The following is a 27,534-nucleotide window of genomic DNA, read 5'->3' as shown; positions in this document are numbered from 1 at the left end:
TGTAACACACCCAGGGCAGAGCAGACTGACCACAGTCTGTCAATGTAACTCACAAAGGGAAGAGCAGACTGACCCCACTCTGTCAATGTAACCCACCCAGGGAAGAGCAGACTGACTCCACTCTGTCAATGTAACACACCCAGGGAAGAGCAGACTGACCACACTCTGTCAATGTAACACACGTAGGGAAGTGCAGACTGACCCCACTCTGTCAATGTAACACACCCAGGGAAGTGCAGACTGACCCCACTCTGTCAATGTAACACACCCGGGGAAGAACAGACTGACCCCACTCTGTCAATGTAACGCACCCAGCGAAGAGCAGACTGACCCCACTCTGACATTGTAACCCAGTCAGTTTAGAGCAGACTGACCACACTCTGTTAATGTAACCCACCCAGGGAAGAGCAAACTGTTTCCACTCTGTCTGTGTAACGCACCCTGGGAAGAGCAGACTCACCCCACTCTGTCAATGTAACACATCCAGGTAAGAGCAGACTGACCCTTCACTGTCAATGTAAGACACCCAGGGAAGTGCAGACTGACCCAACTCTGTCAATGTAACTCACCAAGGGAAGATACGACTGACCCCACTCTGTCAATGTAACACCCCCTGGGAAGAGCAGACTGACCCCATTCTGTCAATGTAACTCACTCAGGGAAGAGCAGACTGACCCCACTCAGTCAATGTATCTCACAAAGGGAAGAGCAGACTGACTCCAATCTGTCAATGTAACACACCCAGGGAAGAGCAGACTGACCACATTCTGTCAATGTAACGCACGCAGGGAAGTGCAGACTGACCACACTCTGTCAAAGTAACACCACCAGGGCATAGCCGACTGACCCCACTCTGTCAATGTAACACACCCAGGGAAGAGCAGACTGACACCACTCTGTCAATGTAACACACCCAGGGCAGAGCAGACTGACCACAGTCTGTCAATGTAACTCACAAAGGGAAGAGCAGACTGACCCCACTCTGTCAATGTAACCCACCCAGGGAAGAGCAGACTGACTCCACTCTGTCAATGTAACACACCCAGGGAAGAGCAGACTGACCACACTCTGTCAATGTAACACACGTAGGGAAGTGCAGACTGACCCCACTCTGTCAATGTAACACACCCAGGGAAGAGCAGACTGACCCCACTCTGTCAATGTAACTCAAAAAGGGAAGAGCAGACTGACCCCACTCTGTCAATGTAACACACCCAGGGAAGAGCAGACTGACTCCACTCTGTCAATGTAACACACCCAGGGAAGAGCAGACTGACCCCACTCTGTCAATGTAACTCACAAAGGGAAGAGCAGACTGACGCCACTCTGTCAATGTAACCCACCCAGGGAAGAGCAGACCGACCCCACTGCGTCAATGTAACACACCCAGGGAAGAGCAGACTGATCCCACTCTGTCAATGTAACACACACAGGGAAGACCTGACTGACCCCACTCAGTCAATGTAACACACAGGGAAGAGCAGACTGACCTCACTCTGTTAATATAACACACACAGGGAAGGGCAGACCGACCCCACTCTGTCAATGTAACACACCCAGGGAAGAGCACACTGACCTCACTCTGTCAATGTAACACCCCCAGGGAAGAGCAGACTGACCGCATTCTTTCAATGTAACTCACAAAGGGAAGAGCAGACTGCCCCCACTCTGTCAATGTAACACACCCAGGGAAGAGCAGACTGACCTCACTCTGTCAATGTAACACACCCAGTGCAGACAAGACTGACCCCACTCTGTCAATGTAACGCACCCAGCGAAGAGCAGACTCACCCCACTCTGTCAATGTAACCCACCCAGGGTAGAGCAGACTGACCCCACTCTGTTAATGTAACCCACCCAGGGAAGAGCAAACTGTTTCCACTCTGTCGATGTAACACACCCTGGGAAGCGCAGACTCACCCCACTCTCTCAATGTAACCCACCCAGGGAAGAGCAGACTGACCCCACTCTGTCAATGTAACACCCCCAGGGAAGAGCAGACTGACCCTTCTCTGTCAATGTAAGACACCCAGGGAAGTGCAGACTGACCCAACTCTGTCAATGTAACTCACCCAGGGAAGATCCGACTGACCCCACCCAGTCAATGTAACCCACCCACGGAAGAGCAGACTGACCCCACTCGGTCAATGTAACCCTCCCAAGAAAGAGCAGACTGACCCCACTCTGTCAATGTAACACCCCCAGGGAAGAGCAGACTGACCACACTCTGTAAATGTAACACACACAGGGAACAGCAGACTGACACAACTCTGTCAATGGAACACACCCAGGGAAGATCAGATTGACCCCACTCTGTCAATGTAACACATCCAGGGAAGTGCAGACTGTCCCCACACTGTCAATGTAACACACCCAGGCGAGATCAGATTGACCCCACTCTGTCAATGTAACACACCCAGGGAAGTGCAGACTGACCCCACACTGTCAATGTAACACACCCAGGCGAGATCAGATTGACCCCACTCTGTCAATGTAACACACCCAGGGAAGAGCACACTGACCCCACTCTGTCAATGTAACACACCCAGGGAACAGCAGACTGACCACACTCTGTCAATGTAACACACCCAGGGAAGAGCAGACTGACCCCACTCTGTCAATGTAACACACTCAGGGCAGAGCAGACTGACCCCAGGCTGTCAATGTAACTCACAAAGGGAAGAGCAGACTGACCCCACTCTGTCAATGTAACCCACCCAGGGAAGAGCAGACTGACTCCACTCTGTCAATGTAACACACCCAGGGAAGAGCAGACTGACCACACTCTGTCAATGTAACACACGCAGGGAAGTGCAGACTGACCCCAGTCTGTCAATGTAACTCACAAAGGGAAGAGCAGACTGCCCCCACTCTGTCAATGTAACACATCCAGGAAAGAGCAGACTGACCCCTCTGTGTCAATGTAACTCACCCAGGGCAGACAAGACTGACCCCACTCTGTCAATGTAACGCACCCAGCGAAGAGCAGACTGACCCCACTCTGTCAAAGTAACCCACCCAGGGCAGAGCAGACTGACCCCACTCTGTTAATGTAACCCACCCAGGGAAGAGCAAACTGTTTCCACTCTGTCGATGTAACACACCCTGGGAAGAGCAGACTCACCCCACTCTCTCAATGTAACCCACCCAGGGAAGAGCAGACTGACCCCACTCTGTCAATGTAACACCCCCAGGGAAGAGCAGACTGACCCCACTCTGTCAATGTAACACACCCAGGGAAGAGCAGACTGACCCCACTCTGTCAATGTTACACACCCAGGGAAGAGCAGACTGACCCCACTCTCTCAATGTAACACATCCAGGGAAAAGCAGACTGACCCCACTCTCTCAATGTAACACACCCGGGGAAGAACAGACTGACCCCACTCTGTCAATGTAACGCACTCAGCGAAGAGCAGACTGACCCCACTCTGACATTGTAACCCAGTCAGTTTAGAGCAGACTGACCACACTCTGTTAATGTAACCCACCCAGGGAAGAGCAAACTGTTTCCACTCTGTCTGTGTAACGCACCCTGGGAAGATCAGACTCACCCCACTCTGTCAATGTAACACATCCAGGTAAGAGCAGACTGACCCTTCACTGTCAATGTAAGACACCCAGGGAAGTGCAGACTGACCCAACTCTGTCAATGTAACTCACCAAGGGAAGATACGACTGACCCCACTCTGTCAATGTAACACCCCCTGGGAAGAGCAGACTGACCCCATTCTGTCAATGTAACTCACTCAGGGAAGAGCAGACTGACCCCACTCAGTCAATGTATCTCACAAAGGGAAGAGCAGACTGACTCCAATCTGTCAATGTAACACACCCAGGGAAGAGCAGACTGACCACACTCTGTCAATGTAACGCACGCAGGGAAGTGCAGACTGACCACACTCTGTCAAAGTAACACCACCAGGGCATAGCCGACTGACCCCACTCTGTCAATGTAACACACCCAGGGAAGAGCAGACTGACACCACTCTGTCAATGTAACACACCCAGGGCAGAGCAGACTGACCACAGTCTGTCAATGTAACTCACAAAGGGAAGAGCAGACTGACCCCACTCTGTCAATGTAACCCACCCAGGGAAGAGCAGACTGACTCCACTCTGTCAATGTAACACACCCAGGGAAGAGCAGACTGACCACACTCTGTCAATGTAACACACGTAGGGAAGTGCAGACTGACCCCACTCTGTCAATGTAACACACCCAGGGAAGAGCAGACTGACCCCACTCTGTCAATGTAACTCAAAAAGGGAAGAGCAGACTGACCCCACTCTGTCAATGTAACACACCCAGGGAAGAGCAGACTGACTCCACTCTGTCAATGTAACACACCCAGGGAAGAGCAGACTGACCCCACTCTGTCAATGTAACTCACAAAGGGAAGAGCAGACTGACGCCACTCTGTCAATGTAACCCACCCAGGGAAGAGCAGACCGACCCCACTGCGTCAATGTAACACACCCAGGGAAGAGCAGACTGATCCCACTCTGTCAATGTAACACACACAGGGAAGACCTGACTGACCCCACTCAGTCAATGTAACACACAGGGAAGAGCAGACTGACCTCACTCTGTTAATATAACACACACAGGGAAGGGCAGACCGACCCCACTCTGTCAATGTAACACACCCAGGGAAGAGCACACTGACCTCACTCTGTCAATGTAACACCCCCAGGGAAGAGCAGACTGACCTCATTCTTTCAATGTAACTCACAACGGGAAGAGCAGACTGCCCCCACTCTGTCAATGTAACACACCCAGGGAAGAGCAGACTGACCTCACTCTGTCAATGTAACACACCCAGGGCAGACAAGACTGACCCCACTCTGTCAATGTAACGCACCCAGCGAAGAGCAGACTCACCCCACTCTGTCAATGTAACCCACCCAGGGTAGAGCAGACTGACCCCACTCTGTTAATGTAACCCACCCAGGGAAGAGCAAACTGTTTCCACTCTGTCGATGTAACACACCCTGGGAAGAGCAGACTCACCCCACTCTCTCAATGTAACCCACCCAGGGAAGAGCAGACTGACCCCACTCTGTCAATGTAACACCCCCAGGGAAGAGCAGACTGACCCTTCTCTGTCAATGTAAGACACCCAGGGAAGTGCAGACTGACCCAACTCTGTCAATGTAACTCACCCAGGGAAGATCCGACTGACCCCACCCAGTCAATGTAACCCACCCACGGAAGAGCAGACTGACCCCACTCGGTCAATGTAACCCTCCCAAGAAAGAGCAGACTGACCCCACTCTGTCAATGTAACACCCCCAGGGAAGAGCAGACTGACCACACTCTGTAAATGTAACACACACAGGGAACAGCAGACTGACACAACTCTGTCAATGGAACACACCCAGGGAAGATCAGATTGACCCCACTCTGTCAATGTAACACATCCAGGGAAGTGCAGACTGTCCCCACACTGTCAATGTAACACACCCAGGCGAGATCAGATTGACCCCACTCTGTCAATGTAACACACCCAGGGAAGTGCAGACTGACCCCACACTGTCAATGTAACACACCCAGGCGAGATCAGATTGACCCCACTCTGTCAATGTAACACACCCAGGGAAGAGCACACTGACCCCACTCTGTCAATGTAACACACCCAGGGAACAGCAGACTGACCCCACTCTGACATTGTAACCCAGTCAGTTTAGAGCAGACTGACCACACTCTGTTAATGTAACCCACCCAGGGAAGAGCAAACTGTTTCCACTCTGTCTGTGTAACGCACACTGGGAAGAGCAGACTCACCCCACTCTGTCAATGTAACACATCCAGGTAAGAGCAGACTGACCCTTCACTGTCAATGTAAGACACCCAGGGAAGTGCAGACTGACCCAACTCTGTCAATGTAACTCACCAAGGGAAGATACGACTGACCCCACTCTGTCAATGTAACACCCCCTGGGAAGAGCAGACTGACCCCATTCTGTCAATGTAACTCACTCAGGGAAGAGAAGACTGACCCCACTCAGTCAATGTATCTCACAAAGGGAAGAGCAGACTGACTCCAATCTGTCAATGTAACACACCCAGGGAAGAGCAGACTGACCACACTCTGTCAATGTAACGCACGCAGGGAAGTGCAGACTGACCACACTCTGTCAAAGTAACACCACCAGGGCATAGCCGACTGACCCCACTCTGTCAATGTAACACACCCAGGGAAGAGCAGACTGACACCACTCTGTCAATGTAACACACCCAGGGCAGAGCAGACTGAACACAGTCTGTCAATGTAACTCACAAAGGGAAGAGCAGACTGACCCCACTCTGTCAATGTAACCCACCCAGGGAAGAGCAGACTGACACCACTCTGTCAATGTAACACACCCAGGGAAGAGCAGACTGACCACACTCTGTCAATGTAACACACGTAGGGAAGTGCAGACTGACCCCACTCTGTCAATGTAACACACCCAGGGAAGAGCAGACTGACCCCACTCTGTCAATGTAACTCAAAAAGGGAAGAGCAGACTGACCCCACTCTGTCAATGTAACACACCCAGGGAAGAGCAGACTGACTCCACTCTGTCAATGTAACACACCCAGGGAAGAGCAGACTGACCCCACTCTGTCAATGTAACTCACAAAGGGAAGAGCAGACTGACGCCACTCTGTCAATGTAACCCACCCAGGGAAGAGCAGACCGACCCCACTGCGTCAATGTAACACACCCAGGGAAGAGCAGACTGATCCCACTCTGTCAATGTAACACACACAGGGAAGACCTGACTGACCCCACTCAGTCAATGTAACACACAGGGAAGAGCAGACTGACCTCACTCTGTTAATATAACACACACAGGGAAGGGCAGACCGACCCCACTCTGTCAATGTAACACACCCAGGGAAGAGCACACTGACCTCACTCTGTCAATGTAACACCCCCAGGGAAGAGCAGACTGACCTCATTCTTTCAATGTAACTCACAAAGGGAAGAGCAGACTGCCCCCACTCTGTCAATGTAACACACCCAGGGAAGAGCAGACTGACCTCACTCTGTCAATGTAACACACCCAGGGCAGACAAGACTGACCCCACTCTGTCAATGTAACGCACCCAGCGAAGAGCAGACTCACCCCACTCTGTCAATGTAACCCACCCAGGGTAGAGCAGACTGACCACACTCTGTTAATGTAACCCACCCAGGGAAGAGCAAACTGTTTCCACTCTGTCGATGTAACACACCCTGGGAAGAGCAGACTCACCCCACTCTCTCAATGTAACCCACCCAGGGAAGAGCCGACTGACCCCACTCTGTCAATGTAACACCCCCAGGGAAGAGCAGACTGACCCTTCTCTGTCAATGTAAGACACCCAGGGAAGTGCAGACTGACCCAACTCTGTCAATGTAACTCACCCAGGGAAGATCCGACTGACCCCACCCAGTCAATGTAACCCACCCACGGAAGAGCAGACTGACCCCACTCGGTCAATGTAACCCTCCCAAGAAAGAGCAGACTGACCCCACTCTGTCAATGTAACACCCCCAGGGAAGAGCAGACTGACCACACTCTGTAAATGTAACACACACAGGGAACAGCAGACTGACACAACTCTGTCAATGGAACACACCCAGGGAAGATCAGATTGACCCCACTCTGTCAATGTAACACATCCAGGGAAGTGCAGACTGTCCCCACACTGTCAATGTAACACACCCAGGCGAGATCAGATTGACCCCACTCTGTCAATGTAACACACCCAGGGAAGTGCAGACTGACCCCACACTGTCAATGTAACACACCCAGGCGAGATCAGATTGACCCCACTCTGTCAATGTAACACACACAGGGAAGAGCACACTGACCCCACTCTGTCAATGTAACACACCCAGGGAACAGCAGACTGACCACACTCTGTCAATGTAACACACCCAGGGAAGAGCAGACTGACCCCACTCTGTCAATGTAAAACACCCAGGGATGAGCAGACTGACCCCACTCTTTCAATGTAACTCACAAAGGGAAGAGCAGACTGACCCCACTCTGCCAATGTAACACACCCAGGGAAGAGCAGACTGACCTCACTCTGTCAATGTAACACACACAGGGAAGGGCAGACCGACCGAACTCTGTGAGCGTAACACACCCAGGGAAGAGCAGACTGACCCCACTCTGTCAATGTAACACCCCCAGGGAAGAGCTGACTGACCCCACTCTGTCAATGTAACACCCCCAGGGAAGAGCAGACTGACCACACTCTGTCAATGTAACACACCCAGGGAAGTGCAGACTGACCCCACTCTGTCAATGTAACACCCCCAGGGAAGACCTGACTGACCCCACTCAGTCAATGTAACACACAGGGAAGAGCAGACTGACCTCACTCTGTTAATATAACACACACAGGGAAGGGCAGACCGACCCCACTCTGTCAATGTAACACACCCAGGGAAGAGCAGACTGACCCCACTCTGCCAATGGAACACACCCAGGGAAAAGCAGACTGACCCCACTCTGTCAATGTAACACACTCGGGGAAGAGCAGACTGACGCCACTCTGTCAATGTAACACACACAGGGAAGAGCAGACTGACCCACTTTGTCAATGAACCACAAACAGGGAAGAGCAGACTGACCCCACTCTGTCAATGTAACACCCCCAGGGAAGAGCAGACTGACCCAACTCTGTCAATGTAACCCACCCAAGGAAGATCCGACTGACCCCACCCAGTCAATGTAACCCACCCACGGAAGAGCAGACTGACCCCACTCGGTCAATGTAACCCACCCAAGAAAGAGCAGACTGACCCCACTCTGTCAATGTAACACCCCCAGGGAAGAGCAGACTGACCACACTCTGTAAATGTAACACACACACGGAACAGCAGACTGACACAACTCTGTCAATGGAACACACCCAGGGAAGATCAGATTGACCCCACTCTGTCAATGTAACACATCCAGGGAAGTGCAGACTGTCCCCACACTGTCAATGTAACACACCCAGGCGAGATCAGATTGACCCCACTCTGTCAATGTAACACACCCAGGGAAGTGCAGACTGACCCCACACTGTCAATGTAACACACCCAGGCGAGATCAGATTGACCCCACTCTGTCAATGTAACACACCCAGGGAAGAGCACACTGACCCCACTCTGTCAATGTAACACACCCAGGGAACAGCAGACTGACCACACTCTGTCAATGTAACACACCCAGGGAAGAGCAGACTGACCCCACTCTGTCAATGTAAAACACCCAGGGATGAGCAGACTGACCCCACTCTTTCAATGTAACTCACAAAGGGAAGAGCAGACTGACCCCACTCTGCCAATGTAACACACCCAGGGAAGAGCAGACTGACCTCACTCTGTCAATGTAACACACACAGGGAAGGGCAGACCGACCCCACTCTGTGAACGTAACACACCCAGGGAAGAGCAGACTGACCCCACTCTGTCAATGTAACACCCCCAGGGAAGAGCTGACTGACCCCACTCTGTCAATGTAACACCCCCAGGGAAGAGCAGACTGACCACACTCTGTCAATGTAACACACCCAGGGAAGTGCAGACCGACTTCACTCTTTCAATGTAACACCCCCAGGGAAGAGCAGACTAACCCCACTCTGCCAATGTAACATACCCATTGATGAGCAGACTGACCCCACTCTGTAAATGTAACTCACAAAGGGAAGAGCAGACTGACCCCACTCTGTCAATGTAACACACAGGGAAGAGCAGACTGACCCCACTCTGTCAATGTAACACACCCATGGAAGAACAGCCTGACCCCACTCTGTCAAAGTAACACAACCTGTAAAGAGCAGACTGACCCCACTCTGTCAATGTAACACACACAGGGAAGGCAAACCGATCCCACTCTGTCAATTTAACACAACCAGGGAAGAGCAGACTGACCCCACTCTGTCAATGTAACCCACCCAGGAAAGAGCAGACTAACACCACTCTCTCAATGTAACACACACAGGGAAGAGCAGACCGACCCCACTCTGTCAATGTAACACACCCTGGGAAGAGCAGAATCACCCCATACTGTCAATGTAACCCACCCAGGGAAGAGCAGACTGACCCCACTCTGCCAATGTAACACACCCAGGGAAAAGCAGACTGACCCCACTCTGTCAATGTAACACACTCGGGGAAGAGCAGACTGACCCCACTTTGTCAATGAACCACAAACAGGGAAGAGCAGACTGACCCCACTCTGTCAATGTAACACCGGCAGGGAAGAGCAGACTGACCCAACTCTGTCAATGTAACCCACCCAAGGAAGAGCAGACTGACCCCACTCTGTCAATGTAACACACCCAGGGAAGAGCAGACTGACCACAAACTGTAAATGTAACACACACAGGGAAGAGCACACTGACCCCACTCTGTCAATGTAACACCGCCAGGGAAGAGCAGACTGACCACAAACTGGAAATGTAACACTCACAGGGAAGAGCAGCCTGACCCGACTCTGTCAATGTAACACACCCAGGCGAGATCAGATTGACCCCACTCTGTCAATGTAACACACCCAGGGAAGTTCTGACTGACCCGACTCTGTCAATTTAACACCCCCAGGGAAGAGCAGACGGACCACACTCTATAAATGTAACACACACAGGGAAGAGCAGACTGACACAACTCTGTCAATGGAACACACCCAGGGAAGATCAGATTGACCCCACTCTGTCAATGTAACACACCCAGGGAAGTGTAGACTGTCCCCACACTGTCAATGTAACAGACCCAGGCGAGAACAGATTGACCCCACTCTGGCAATGTAACACACCCAGGGAAGCGCAGACTGACCCCACTCTGTCAATGTAACACACCCAGGGAAGAGCACACTGACCCCAATCTGTCAATGTAACACACCCAGGGAAGTGCAGACTGACCCCACTCTGTTAATGTAAAACACCCAGGGATGAGCAGACAGATCCAACTCTGTCAATGTAACTCACAAAGGGAAGAGCAGACTGACCCCACTCTGTCAATGTAACACACCCTGGGAAGAGCAGACTGACCTCACTCTGTCAATGTAACACACACAGGGAAGGGCAGACCGACCCCACTCTGTGAATGTAACACACACAGGGAAGAGCAGACTGTCCCCACTCTGTCAATGTAACACCCCCAGGGAAGAGCTGACTGACCCCACTCTGTCAATGTAACACCCTCAGGGAAGAGCAGACTGACCACACTCTGTCAATGTAACACACCCAGGGAAGTGCAGACTGACCCCACTCTGTCAATGTAACACCCCCAGGGAAGAGCAGACTAACCCCACTCTGCCAATGTAACACACCCATTGATGAGCAGACTGACCCCACTCTGACAATGTAACACACAGGGAAGAGCAGACTGACCCCACTCTGTCAATGTAACACACAGGGAAGAGCAGACTGACCCCACTCTGTCAATGGAACACACCCAGGGAAGAGCAGACTGACCCAACACTGTCAATGTAACACACACATGGAAGAACAGACTGACCCCACTCTGTCAATGTAACACACTCTTTAAAGAGCAGACTGACCCCACTCTGTCAATGAAAAACACACAGGGAAGGGCAGACCGACCCCCCCCCTGTCAATGTAACACACTCAGTGAAGAGCAGACTGACCCGACTCTGTCAATGTAACACACCCAGGGAAGAGCAGACTGACCCCACTCTGTCAATGTAATACACCCGGGGAAGAGCAGACTGACCCCACTCTGTCAATGTAACACACTCTGTAAAGAGCAGACTGACCCCACTCTGTCAATGTAAAACACACAGGGAAGGGCAGACCGACCCCACTCTGACAATGTAACACACCCAGGGAAGAGCAGACTGACCCTTCTCTGTGAATGCAACACATCCAGGGAAGGGCAGACTGACCCAATTCTGTTAATTTAACACCCCCAGGGAAGAGCAGACTGACCCCACTCTTTCAATGTAACACACACAGGGAAGTGCAGACTTACCCCACTCTGTCAATGTAACCCACCGAGGGAAGAGCAGACTGACCCTTCTCTGTGATTGCAACACATCCAGGGAAGGGCAGACTGACCCCATTCTGTCAATGTTACACACAGGGAATAGCAGACTGACCCCACTCTGTCAATGTAACACACCCATGGAAGAACAGACTGACCCCACTATGTCAATGTAACACACCCTGTAAAGAGCAGACTGACCCCACTCTGTCAATGTAACACACACAGGGAAGAGCTGACTGACCCCACTCTGTCAATTTAACGCACCCAGTTTTGAGCAGACTGACCCCACTCTGTCAACGTAACACACACAGGGAAGGGCAGACCAACCTAACTCTGTCAATGTAACACAACCTGTAAAGAGCAGACTGACCCCACTCTGTCAATGTAACACACCCAGGTTTGAGCACACTGATCCCACTCTGTCAATGTAACCCACCCAGGAAAGAGCAGACTGACCCCACTCTGTCAATGTAACACACACAGGGAAGAGCAGACTGACCCCACTCTGTCAATGTAACACACCCAGGGAAGAGCAGACTGACCCCACTCTGTCAATATAACACACCCAGGGAAGAGCAGACTGGCCCCACTCTATCAATACAACACCCCCAGGGAAGATCAGACTGACCCCATTCTATCAAAGTAACACACCCAGGGAAGAGCAGACTGACCCCACTCTGTCACTATAACACCCACAGGGAAGAGTAGACTGACCCCACTCTTTCAATGTAACACCCCCAGGGAAGAGCAGACTGACCCCACTCTGTCAATGTAACACCCCCAGGTAAGGGCAGACTGAGCACACTCTGTCAATGTAAGCCCCCCAGGGAAGAGCAGACTGAGCACACTCTGTCAATGTAACACACCCAGGGAAGAGCAGACTGACCCCACTCTGTCAATGTATCAGACCCAGGGAAGAGCAGACTGACCCCAATCTGTCAGTGTAACACACCCAGGGAAGGGCAGACTGACCCCACTCTGTCAATATGACACACCCAGGGAAGAGCAGACGGACCCCACTCTGTCAATGTAACACACCCAGGGAAGAGCAGACGGACCCCACTCTGTCAATATAACACACCCAGGGAAGAGCAGACTGACCCCTCTCTGTCAATGTAACACACCCAGGGAAGAGCAGACTGACCCCAATCTGTCAATGTAACTCAAAAAGGGAAGAGGAGACTGACCCCGCTCTGTCAATGTAACACACACAGGGAAGAGCAGACTGACCCCACTCTGTCAATGTAACACACCCAGGGAAGAGCAGACTGACCCCACTCTGTCAATATAACACACCCAGGGAAGAGCAGACTGGCCCCACTCTATCAATACAACACCCCCAGGGAAGATCAGACTGACCCCATTCTATCAAAGTAACACACCCAGGGAAGAGCAGACTGACCCCACTCTGTCACTATAACACCCACAGGGAAGAGTAGACTGACCCCACTCTTTCAATGTAACACCCCCAGGGAAGAGCAGACTGACCACACTCTGTCAATGTAACACACCCAGGGAAGTGCAGACCGACTTCACTCTTTCAATGTAACACCCCCAGGGAAGAGCAGACTAACCCCACTCTGCCAATGTAACATACCCATTGATGAGCAGACTGACCCCACTCTGTAAATGTAACTCACAAAGGGAAGAGCAGACTGACCCCACTCTGTCAATGTAACACACAGGGAAGAGCAGACTGACCCCACTCTGTCAATGTAACACACCCATGGAAGAACAGCCTGACCCCACTCTGTCAAAGTAACATAACCTGTAAAGAGCAGACTGACCCCACTCTGTCAATGTAACACACACAGGGAAGGCAAACCGATCCCACTCTGTCAATTTAACACAACCAGGGAAGAGCAGACTGACCCCACTCTGTCAATGTAACCCACCCAGGAAAGAGCAGACTAACACCACTCTCTCAATGTAACACACACAGGGAAGAGCAGACCGACCCCACTCTGTCAATGTAACACACCCTGGGAAGAGCAGAATCACCCCATACTGTCAATGTAACCCACCCAGGGAAGAGCAGACTGACCCCACTCTGCCAATGTAACACACCCAGGGAAAAGCAGACTGACCCCACTCTGTCAATGTAACACACTCGGGGAAGAGCAGACTGACCCCACTTTGTCAATGAACCACAAACAGGGAAGAGCAGACTGACCCCACTCTGTCAATGTAACACCGGCAGGGAAGAGCAGACTGACCCAACTCTGTCAATGTAACCCACCCAAGGAAGAGCAGACTGACCCCACTCTGTCAATGTAACACACCCAGGGAAGAGCAGACTGACCACAAACTGTAAATGTAACACACACAGGGTAGAGCACACTGACCCCACTCTGTCAATGTAACACCGCCAGGGAAGAGCAGACTGACCACAAACTGGAAATGTAACACTCACAGGGAAGAGCAGCCTGACCCGACTCTGTCAATGTAACACACCCAGGCGAGATCAGATTGACCCCACTCTGTCAATGTAACACACCCAGGGAAGTTCTGACTGACCCGACTCTGTCAATTTAACACCCCCAGGGAAGAGCAGACGGACCACACTCTATAAATGTAACACACACAGGGAAGAGCAGACTGACACAACTCTGTCAATGGAACACACCCAGGGAAGATCAGATTGACCCCACTCTGTCAATGTAACACACCCAGGGAAGTGTAGACTGTCCCCACACTGTCAATGTAACAGACCCAGGCGAGAACAGATTGACCCCACTCTGGCAATGTAACACACCCAGGGAAGCGCAGACTGACCCCACACTGTCAATGTAACACACCCAGGGAAGAGCACACTGACCCCAATCTGTCAATGTAACACACCCAGGGAAGTGCAGACTGACCCCACTCTGTTAATGTAAAACACCCAGGGATGAGCAGACAGATCCAACTCTGTCAATGTAACTCACAAAGGGAAGAGCAGACTGACCCCACTCTGTCAATGTAACACACCCTGGGAAGAGCAGACTGACCTCACTCTGTCAATGTAACACACACAGGGAAGGGCAGACCGACCCCACTCTGTGAATGTAACACACACAGGGAAGAGCAGACTGTCCCCACTCTGTCAATGTAACACCCCCAGGGAAGAGCTGACTGACCCCACTCTGTCAATGTAACACCCTCAGGGAAGAGCAGACTGACCACACTCTGTCAATGTAACACACCCAGGGAAGTGCAGACTGACCCCACTCTGTCAATGTAACACCCCCAGGGAAGAGCAGACTAACCCCACTCTGCCAATGTAACACACCCATTGATGAGCAGACTGACCCCACTCTGACAATGTAACACACAGGGAAGAGCAGACTGACCCCACTCTGTCAATGTAACACACAGGGAAGAGCAGACTGACCCCACTCTGTCAATGGAACACACCCAGGGAAGAGCAGACTGACCCAACACTGTCAATGTAACACACACATGGAAGAACAGACTGACCCCACTCTGTCAATGTAACACACTCTTTAAAGAGCAGACTGACCCCACTCTGTCAATGAAAAACACACAGGGAAGGGCAGACCGACCCCCCCCCTGTCAATGTAACACACTCAGTGAAGAGCAGACTGACCCGACTCTGTCAATGTAACACACCCAGGGAAGAGCAGACTGACCCCACTCTGTCAATGTAATACACCCGGGGAAGAGCAGACTGACCCCACTCTGTCAATGTAACACACTCTGTAAAGAGCAGACTGACCCCACTCTGTCAATGTAAAACACACAGGGAAGGGCAGACCGACCCCACTCTGACAATGTAACACACCCAGGGAAGAGCAGACTGACCCTTCTCTGTGAATGCAACACATCCAGGGAAGGGCAGACTGACCCAATTCTGTTAATTTAACACCCCCAGGGAAGAGCAGACTGACCCCACTCTTTCAATGTAACACACACAGGGAAGTGCAGACTTACCCCACTCTGTCAATGTAACCCACCGAGGGAAGAGCAGACTGACCCTTCTCTGTGATTGCAACACATCCAGGGAAGGGCAGACTGACCCCATTCTGTCAATGTTACACACAGGGAATAGCAGACTGACCCCACTCTGTCAATGTAACACACCCATGGAAGAACAGACTGACCCCACTATGTCAATGTAACACACCCTGTAAAGAGCAGACTGACCCCACTCTGTCAATGTAACACACACAGGGAAGAGCTGACTGACCCCACTCTGTCAATTTAACGCACCCAGTTTTGAGCAGACTGACCCCACTCTGTCAACGTAACACACACAGGGAAGGGCAGACCAACCTAACTCTGTCAATGTAACACAACCTGTAAAGAGCAGACTGACCCCACTCTGTCAATGTAACACACCCAGGTTTGAGCACACTGATCCCACTCTGTCAATGTAACCCACCCAGGAAAGAGCAGACTGACCCCACTCTGTCAATGTAACACACACAGGGAAGAGCAGACTGACCCCACTCTGTCAATGTAACACACCCAGGGAAGAGCAGACTGACCCCACTCTGTCAATATAACACACCCAGGGAAGAGCAGACTGGCCCCACTCTATCAATACAACACCCCCAGGGAAGATCAGACTGACCCCATTCTATCAAAGTAACACACCCAGGGAAGAGCAGACTGACCCCACTCTGTCACTATAACACCCACAGGGAAGAGTAGACTGACCCCACTCTTTCAATGTAACACCCCCAGGGAAGAGCAGACTGACCCCACTCTGTCAATGTAACACCCCCAGGTAAGGGCAGACTGAGCACACTCTGTCAATGTAAGCCCCCCAGGGAAGAGCAGACTGAGCACACTCTGTCAATGTAACACACCCAGGGAAGAGCAGACTGACCCCACTCTGTCAATGTATCAGACCCAGGGAAGAGCAGACTGACCCCAATCTGTCAGTGTAACACACCCAGGGAAGGGCAGACTGACCCCACTCTGTCAATATGACACACCCAGGGAAGAGCAGACGGACCCCACTCTGTCAATGTAACACACCCAGGGAAGAGCAGACGGACCCCACTCTGTCAATATAACACACCCAGGGAAGAGCAGACTGACCCCTCTCTGTCAATGTAACACACCCAGGGAAGAGCAGACTGACCCCAATCTGTCAATGTAACTCAAAAAGGGAAGAGGAGACTGACCCCGCTCTGTCAATGTAACACACACAGGGAAGAGCAGACTGACCCCACTCTGTCAATGTAACACACCCAGGGAAGAGCAGACTGACCCCACTCTGTCAATATAACACACCCAGGGAAGAGCAGACTGGCCCCACTCTATCAATACAACACCCCCAGGGAAGATCAGACTGACCCCATTCTATCAAAGTAACACACCCAGGGAAGAGCAGACTGACCCCACTCTGTCACTATAACACCCACAGGGAAGAGTAGACTGACCCCACTCTTTCAATGTAACACCCCCAGGGAAGAGCAGACTGACCCCACTCTGTCAATGTAACACCCCCAGGTAAGGGCAGACTGAGCACACTCTGTCAATGTAAGCCCCCCAGGGAAGAGCAGACTGAGCACACTCTGTCAATGTAACACACCCAGGGAAGAGCAGACTGACCCCACTCTGTCAATGTATCAGACCCAGGGAAGAGCAGACTGACCCCAATCTGTCAGTGTAACACACCCAGGGAAGGGCAGACTGACCCCACTCTGTCAATATGACACACCCAGGGAAGAGCAGACGGACCCCACTCTGTCAATGTAACACACCCAGGGAAGAGCAGACGGACCCCACTCTGTCAATGTAACACACCCAGGGAAGAGCAGACTGACCCCTCTCTGTCAATGTAACACACCCAGGGAAGAGCAGACTGACCCCAATCTGTCAATGTAACTCAAAAAGGGAAGAGCAGACTGACCCCGCTCTGTCAATGTAACACACCCAGGGAAGAGCAGACTGACCCCACTCTGACAATTTAACACACCCAGGGCATAGCACACTGACCCCACTCTGTCAATGTAACCCACCCAGGAAAGAGCAGACTTATCGCACTCTGTCAATGTAACACTCCCAGGAAAGAGAAGACTGACCCCACTGTGTCAATGTAACACACCCAGGGAAGAGCAGACTGACCCCACTCTGTCAATGAAACTCACAAAGGGAAGAGCAGACTGACCCCACTCGGTTAATGTAACACACCCAGGGAAGAGCAAACTGATTCCACTCTGTCGATACAACACACCCAGGGAAGAGCAGACTCACCCGACTCTGTCAATGTAACCCACCCAGGGAAGAGCAGACTGACCCTTCTCTGTCAATGTAACACACCCAGGCAACAGCAGACTGACCCTTCTCTGTCAATGTAACACACCCAGGGAAGGGCAGACTGACCCCATTCTGTCAATCTAACACACCCAGGGAAGGGCAGACTGACCCCACACTGTCAATGTAACACACGCAGGGAAGAGCAGACTGACCCCACTCTGTCAATGTAACACACAGGGAAGAGCAGACTGACCCCCCTCTGTCAATGTAACTCACGCAGGGAAGAGCAGACTGACCCAACTCTGTCAATGTAACACACCCATGGAAGAACAGACTGACCCCATTCTGTCAATGTAACACACCCTGTAAAGAGCAGACTGACTCCACTCTGTCAATGTAACACATACAGTGAAGGGCAGTCCGACCCCACTCTGTCAATGTAACACACCCAGGGAAGAGCTGACGGACCCCACTCTGTCAATTTAACGCACCCACGTTTGAGCACACTGACTCCACTCTATCAATGTAGCCCACCCAGGAAAAAGCAGACTGACCCCACTCTGTCAATGTAACACACACAGGGAAGAGCAGATTGACCCAACTCTGTCAATGTAACCCACTCAGTTTAGAGCAGACTGACCCCACTCGGTCAATGTAACCTTCCCAGGGAAGAGCAAACAAACCGCACTCTGTCAATGGAACACACCCAGGGAAGAGCAGACTGACCCAACTCTGTCAATGTAACAAACTCAGGCAAGAACAACTGACCCCACTCTGTCAATGTAACACACTCTGCAAAGAGCAGACTGACCCCACTCTGTCAATGTAAAAAACACAGGGAAGAGCAGACTGACCCTTTTCTGTGAATGCAACACGTCCAGGGAAGTGCAGACTGACCCCATTCTGTTAATTTAACACCCCCAGGGAAGAGCAGACTGACCCCACTCTTTCAATGTAACACCCACAGTGAAATGCAGACTGACCCCACTCTGTTAATGTAACTCACCCAGGGAAGATCCAACTGACCCCACTCTGTCAATGTAACACATCCAGGGAAGGGAGACTGACCCCATTCTGTCAATCTAACACACACAGGGACGAGCAGACTGATCCCACTCTGTCAATGTTACACACAGGGAATAGCAGACTCACCCCACTCTGTCAATGTAACACACCCAGGGACGAGCAGACTGACACAACTCTATCAATGTAACACACCCATGGAAGAACAGACTGACCCCACTATGTCAATGTAACAGACCCTGTAAAGAGCAGACTGACCCCACTATGTCAATGTAACACACCCAGGGAAGAGCAGACTGACCCCACTCTGACGATGTAACGCCCCAAGGGAAGAGCAGACTGACCCAACTCTGTCAATATAACACACCCAGGGAAGAGCAGACTGACCCCATTCTATCAAAGTAACACACCCAGGGAAGAGCAGACTGACCCCACTCTGTCAATGTAACACCCACAGGGAAGAGCAGACTGACCCCACTCTTTCAATGTAACACCCCCAGGGAAGAGCAGACTGACCCGACTCTTTCAATGTAACACCCACAGTGAAGTGCAGACTGACCCCACTCTGTTAATGTAACTCACAAGGGAAGATCCAACTGACCCCACTCTGTCAATGTAACACATCCAGGGAAGGGAGACTGACCCCATTCTGTCAATCTAACACACAGAGGGACGAGCAGACTGATCCCACTCTGTCAATGTTACACACAGGGAATAGCAGACTGACCCCACTCTGTCAATGTAACACACCCAGGGAAGAGCAGACTGACACAACTCTATCAATGTAACACACCCATGGAAGAACAGACTGACCCCACTATATCAATGTAACAGACCGTGTAAAGAGCAGACTGACCCCACTGTGTCAATGTAACACACCCAGGGAAGAGCAGACTGACCCCACTCTGACGATGTAACGCCCCAAGGGAAGAGCAGACTGACCCAACTCTGTCAATATAACACACCCAGGGAAGAGCAGACTGACCCCATTCTATCAAAGTAACACACCCAGGGAAGAGCAGACTGACCCCACTCTGTCAATGTAACACCCACAGGGAAGAGCAGACTGACCCCACTCTTTCAATGTAACACCCCCAGGGAAGTGCAGACTGACCCCACTCTGTCAATGTAACACATACAGTGAAGGGCAGACTGACCCCCCTCTTTCAATGTAACACACCCAGGGAAGAGCAGACTGACCCCAATCTGTCAATGTAACACACCCAGGAAAGGGCTGACTGACCCCCCTCTGTCAATGTAACACACCCAGGGAAGAGCAGACCGACCCCACTCTGTCAATGTAACACACCCAGGGAAGAGCACACTGACTCCACTCTGTCAACGTAACCCACCCAGGAAAGAGCAGACTGACCCCACTCTATCAATGTAACACCCCCAGGGAAGGGCAGACTGACCCCACACTGTCAATGTAACACACGCAGGGAAGAGCAGACTGACCCCACTCTGTCAATTAACACACAGGCAAGAGCAGACTGACCCCCCTCTGTCAATGTAGCACACCCAGGGAAGAGCAGACTGACCCAACTCTGTCAATGTAACACACCCATGGAAGAACAGACTGACTCCATTCTATCAATGTAACACACCCTGTAAAGAGCAGACTGACCCCACTCTGTCAATGTAACACATACAGTGAAGGGCAGTCCGACCCCACTCTGTCAATGTAACACACCCAGGGAAGAGCTGACGGACCCCACTCTGTCAATTTAACGCACCCAGGTTTGAGCAGACTGACCCCACTCTGTCAATGTAAACCACCCAGGGAAGAGCAGACCGACCCCACTGCGTCAATGTAACACAACCAGGGAAGAGCAGACTGATCCCACTTTGTCAATGTAACACACACAGGGAAGACCTGACTGACCCCACTCAGTCAATGTAACACACAGGGAAGAGCAGACTGACCTCACTCTGTTAATATAACACACACAGGGAAGGGCAGACCGACCCCACTCTGTCAATGTAACACACCCAGGGAAGAGCACACTGACCTCACTCTGTCAATGTAACACCCCCAGGGAAGAGCAGACTGACCTCATTCTTTCAATGTAACTCACAAAGGGAAGAGCAGACTGCCCCCACTCTGTCAATGTAACACACCCATGAAAGAGCAGACTGACCCCTCTGTGTCAATGTATCACACCCAGGGCAGACAAGACTGACCCCACTCTGTCAATGTACCGCACCCAGCGAAGAGCAGACTCACCCCACTCTGTCAAAGTAACCCACCCAGGGTAGAGCAGACTGACCCCACTCTGTTAATGTAACCCACCCAGGGAAGAGCAAACTGTTTCCACTCTGTCGATGTAACACACCCTGGGAAGAGCAGACTCACCCCACTCTCTCAATGCAACCCACCCAGCGAAGAGCAGACTCACCCCACTCTGTCAATGTAACCCACCCAGGGTAGAGCAGACTGACCCCACTCTGTTAATGTAACCCACCCAGGGAAGAGCAAACTGTTTCCACTCTGTCGATGTAACACACCCTGGGAAGAGCAGACTCACCCCACTCTCTCAATGCAACCCACCCAGGGAAGAGCAGACTCACCCCACTCTCTCAATGCAACCCACCCAGGGAAGTGCAGACTGACCCAACTCTGTCAATGTAACTCACCCAGGGAAGATCCGACTAACCCCACTCTGTCAATGTAACACACTCAGGGAAGAGCAGACTGACCCCACTCTGTCAATGAAACACACCTAGGAAAGAGCTGACTGACCTCACTCTGTCAATGTCACACTCTCAGGGAAGATCCGACTGACCCCACCCAGTCAAAGTAACCCACCCACGGAAGAGCAGACTGACCCCACTCGGTCAATGTAACCCTCCCAAGAAAGAGCAGACTGACCCCACTCTGTCAATTTAACACCCCCAGGGAAGAGCAGACTGACCACACTCTGTAAATGTAACACACACAGGGAAGAGCAGACTGACACAACTCTGTCAATGGAACACACCCAGGGAAGATCAGATTGACCCCACTCTGTCAATGTAACACACCCAGGGAAGTGCAGACTGTCCCCACACTGTCAATGTAACACACCCAGGCGAGATCAGATTGACCCCACTCTGTCAATGTAACACGCACAGGGAAGTGCAGACTGACCCCACACTGTCAATGTAACACACCCAGGCGAGATCAGATTGACCCCACTCTGTCAATGTAACACACCCAGGGAGAACACACTGACCCCACTCTGTCAAGGTAACACACCCAGGGAACAGCAGACCGACCACACTCTGTCAATGTATCACACCCAGGGAAGAGCAGACTGTTCCCACTCTGTCAATGTAACACACCCAGGGAATAACAGAATTGACCCAACTCTGTCAATGTAACACACCCAGGGAAGTGCAGACTGACCCCACTCTGTCAATGTAACTCCCCCAGGGAAGAGCAGACTGACCCGACTCTGTCAATGAAACACACCCAGGGAAGAGCAGACTGACCACACTCTGTCAATGTAATACACCCGGGGAAGAGCAGACTGACCCCACTCTGTCAATGTAACCCACCCAGGGAAGAGCAATCTGATTCCACTCTGTCGATATAACACACCCAGGGAAGAGCAGACTCACCCCACTCTGACAATGTAACACACCCAGGGAAGAGCAGACTGACCTCATTCTTTCAATGTAACTCACAAAGGGAAGAGCAGACTGCCCCCAGTCTGTCAATGTAACACACCCAGGGAAGAGCAGACTGACCCAACTCTGTCAATGTAACACACCCAGGAAAGAGCAGACTGACCCCACTCTGTCAATGTAACACACCCAGGGAAGAGCAGACTGACCCAACTCTGTCAATGTAACACACCCAGGAAAGAGCAGCCTGCCCCCCCCCCCTGTCAATGTAACACACCCAGGGAAGAGCAGACTGAACCGACTCTGTCAATGTAACACACCCAGGGAAGAGCAGACTGAACCGACTCTGTCAATGTAACACACCCAGGGAAGAGCAGACTGACCCCACTCTGTCAATGTAATACACCCGGGGAAGACCAGACTGACCCCACTCTGTCAATGTAACCCACCCAGGGAAGAGCAAACTGATTCCACTCTGTCGATATAACACACCCAGGGAAGAGCAGACTCACCCCACTCTGTCAATGTAACACACCCAGGGAAGAGCAGACTGACCCTTCTCGGTCAATGTATCACACCCAGGGAAGAGCAGACTGATCCCACTCTGTCAATGTAACCCACCCAGGGAAGAGCAAACTGATTCCACTCTGTCGATATACACACCCAGGGAAGAGCAGACTGACGCAACTCTGTCAATGTAACAAACCCAGGAAAGAGCAGACTGACCCCCCCGCCTGTCAATGTAACACACCCAGCGAAGAGCAGACTGACCCGACTCTGTCAATGTAACACACCCAGGGAAGAGCAGACTGACCCCCCCCTGTTAATGTAACCCACCCAGGGAAGAGCAAACTGATTCCACTCTGTCGATATAACACACCCAGGAAAGAGCAGACTCACACCACTCTGTCAATGTAACCCACCCAGGGAAGAGCAAACTGATTCCACTCTGTCGATATAACACACCCAGGGAAGAGCAGACTCACCCCAGTCTGTCAATGTAACACACCCAGGGAAAGGCAGACTGACCCTTCTCTGTCAATGTATCACACCCAGGGAAGAGCAGACTGTTCCCACTGTGTCAATGTAACACACCCAGGGAAGAACAGACTGACCCAACTCTGTCAATGTAACACACCCAGGGAAGTGCAGACTGACCCCACTCTGTCAATGTAACACCCCCAGGGAAGAGCAGACTGACCCCCCCCCCTGTCAATGTAACACACCCAGTGAAGAGCAGACTGACCCGACTCTGTCAATGTAACACACCCAGGGAAGAGCAGGCTGACTCGACTCTGTCAATGTAACACACCCAGGGAAGTGCAGACTGACCCCACTCTGTCAATGTAATACACCCGGGGAAGAGCAGACTGACCCCACTCTGTCAATGTAACACACTCTGTAAAGAGCAGACTGACCCCACTCTGTCAATGTAAAACACACAGGGAAGGGCAGACCGACCCCACTCTGACAATGTAACACACCCAGGGAAGAGCAGACTGACCCTTCTCTGTGAATGCAACACATCCAGGGAAGGGCAGACTGACCCAATTCTGTTAATTTAACACCCCCAGGGAAGAGCAGACTGACCCCACTCTTTCAATGTAACACACACAGGGAAGTGCAGACTTACCCCACTCTGTCAATGTAACCCACCGAGGGAAGAGCAGACTGACCCTTCTCTGTGATTGCAACACATCCAGGGAAGGGCAGACTGACCCCATTCTGTCAATGTTACACACAGGGAATTGCAGACTGACCCCACTCTGTCAATGTAACACTCCCAGGGAAGAGCAGACTGACACAACTCTGTCAATGCAACACACCCATGGAAGAACAGACTGACCCCACTATGTCAATATAACACATCCTGTAAAGAGCAGACTGACCCCACTCTGTCAATGTAACACACACAGGGAAGAGCTGACTGACCCCACTCTGTCAATTTAACGCACCCAGTTTTGAGCACACTGACCCCACTCTGTCAACGTAACACACACAGGGAAGGGCAGACCAACCTAACTCTGTCAATGTAACACTCCCTGTAAAGAGCAGACTGACCCCACTCAGTCAATGTAACACACCCAGGTTTGAGCACACTGACCCCACTCTGTCAATGTAACCCACCCAGGAAAGAGCAGACTGACCCCACTCTGTCAATGTAACACACACTGGGAAGAGCAGACTGACCCCACTCTGTCAATGTAACACACCCAGGGAAGAGCAGACTGACCCCACTCTGTCATTATAACACACTCAGGGAAGAGCAGACTGGCCCCACTCTATCAATACAACACCCCCAGGGAAGAGCAGACTGACTCCACTCTGTCGTTGTAACACACACAGGGAAGATCAGACTGACCCCATTCTATCAAAGTAACACACCCAGGGAAGAGCAGACTGACCCCACTCTGTCACTATAACACACCCAGGGAAGAGTAGACTGACCCCACTCTTTCAATGTAACACCCCCAGGGAAGTGCAGACTGACCCCACACTGTTAATGTAACACCCCCAGGGAAGAGCAGACTGACCCCACTCTGTCAATGTAACACACAGGGAAGAGAAGACTGACCCCACTCTGTCAATGTAACCCACCCAGGGAAGAGCAAACTGATTCCACTCTGTCGATATAACACACCCAGGGAAGAGCAGACTGACGCAACTCTGTCAATGTAACACATCCAGGAAAGAGCAGAATGACCCCCCCGCCTGTCAATGTAACACACCCAGCGAAGAGCAGACTGACCCGACTCTGTCAATGTATCACACCCAGGGAAGAGCAGACTGTGCCCACTGTGTCAATGTAACACACCCAGGGAAGAACAGACTGACCAAACTCTGTCAACGTAACACACCCAGGGAAGTGCAGACTGACCCCACTCTGTCAATGTAACACCCCCAGGGAAGAGCAGACTGACCCCCCCCCCTGTCAATGTAACACACCCAGTGAAGAGCAGACTGACCCGACTCTGTCAATGTAACACACCCAGGGAAGAGCAGACTGACTCGACTCTGTCAATGTAACACACCCAGGGAAGTGCAGACTGACCCCACTCTGTCAATGTAATACACCCGGGGAAGAGCAGACTGACCCCACTCTGTCAATGTAACACACTCTGTAAAGAGCAGACTGACCCCACTCTGTCAATGTACAACACACAGGGAAGGGCAGACCGACCCCACTCTGACAATGTAACACACCCAGGGAAGAGCAGACTGACCCTTCTCTGTGAATGCAACACATCCAGGGAAGGGCAGACTGACCCAATTCTGTTAATTTAACACCCCCAGGGAAGAGCAGACTGACCCCACTCTTTCAATGTAACACACACAGGGAAGTGCAGACTTACCCCACTCTGTCAATGTAACCCACCGAGGGAAGAGCAGACTGACCCTTCTCTGTGATTGCAACACATCCAGGGAAGGGCAGACTGACCCCATTCTGTCAATGTTACACACAGGGAATAGCAGACTGACACCACTCTGTCAATGTAACACACCCAGCGAAGAGCAGACTCACCCCACTCTGTCAATGTAACCCACCCAGGGTAGAGCAGACTGACCCCACTCTGTTAATGTAACCCACCCAGGGAAGAGCAAACTGTTTCCACTCTGTCGATGTAACACACCCTGGGAAGAGCAGACTCACCCCACTCTCTCAATGCAACCCACCCAGGGAAGAGCAGACTCACCCCACTCTCTCAATGCAACCCACCCAGGGAAGTGCAGACTGACCCAACTCTGTCAATGTAACTCACCCAGGGAAGATCCGACTAACCCCACTCTGTCAATGTAACACACTCAGGGAAGAGCAGACTGACCCCACTCTGTCAATGAAACACACCTAGGAAAGAGCTGACTGACCTCACTCTGTCAATGTCACACTCTCAGGGAAGATCCGACTGACCCCACCCAGTCAAAGTAACCCACCCACGGAAGAGCAGACTGACCCCACTCGGTCAATGTAACCCTCCCAAGAAAGAGCAGACTGACCCCACTCTGTCAATTTAACACCCCCAGGGAAGAGCAGACTGACCACACTCTGTAAATGTAACACACACAGGGAAGAGCAGACTGACACAACTCTGTCAATGGAACACACCCAGGGAAGATCAGATTGACCCCACTCTGTCAATGTAACACACCCAGGGAAGTGCAGACTGTCCCCACACTGTCAATGTAACACACCCAGGCGAGATCAGATTGACCCCACTCTGTCAATGTAACACGCACAGGGAAGTGCAGACTGACCCCACACTGTCAATGTAACACACCCAGGCGAGATCAGATTGACCCCACTCTGTCAATGTAACACACCCAGGGAGAACACACTGACCCCACTCTGTCAAGGTAACACACCCAGGGAACAGCAGACCGACCACACTCTGTCAATGTATCACACCCAGGGAAGAGCAGACTGTTCCCACTCTGTCAATGTAACACACCCAGGGAATAACAGAATTGACCCAACTCTGTCAATGGAACACACCCAGGGAAGTGCAGACTGACCCCACTCTGTCAATGTAACTCCCCCAGGGAAGAGCAGACTGACCCGACTCTGTCAATGAAACACACCCAGGGAAGAGCAGACTGACCACACTCTGTCAATGTAATACACCCGGGGAAGAGCAGACTGACCCCACTCTGTCAATGTAACCCACCCAGGGAAGAGCAAACTGATTCCACTCTGTCGATATAACAC

Source organism: Chiloscyllium punctatum, chromosome 13, assembly GCF_047496795.1.
Source record: "Chiloscyllium punctatum isolate Juve2018m chromosome 13, sChiPun1.3, whole genome shotgun sequence".
In the NCBI taxonomy this organism is placed as follows: domain Eukaryota; kingdom Metazoa; phylum Chordata; class Chondrichthyes; order Orectolobiformes; family Hemiscylliidae; genus Chiloscyllium; species Chiloscyllium punctatum.
The sequence above is the reverse complement of the archived record's forward strand: the minus strand, read 5'-3'. Positions refer to the sequence as shown.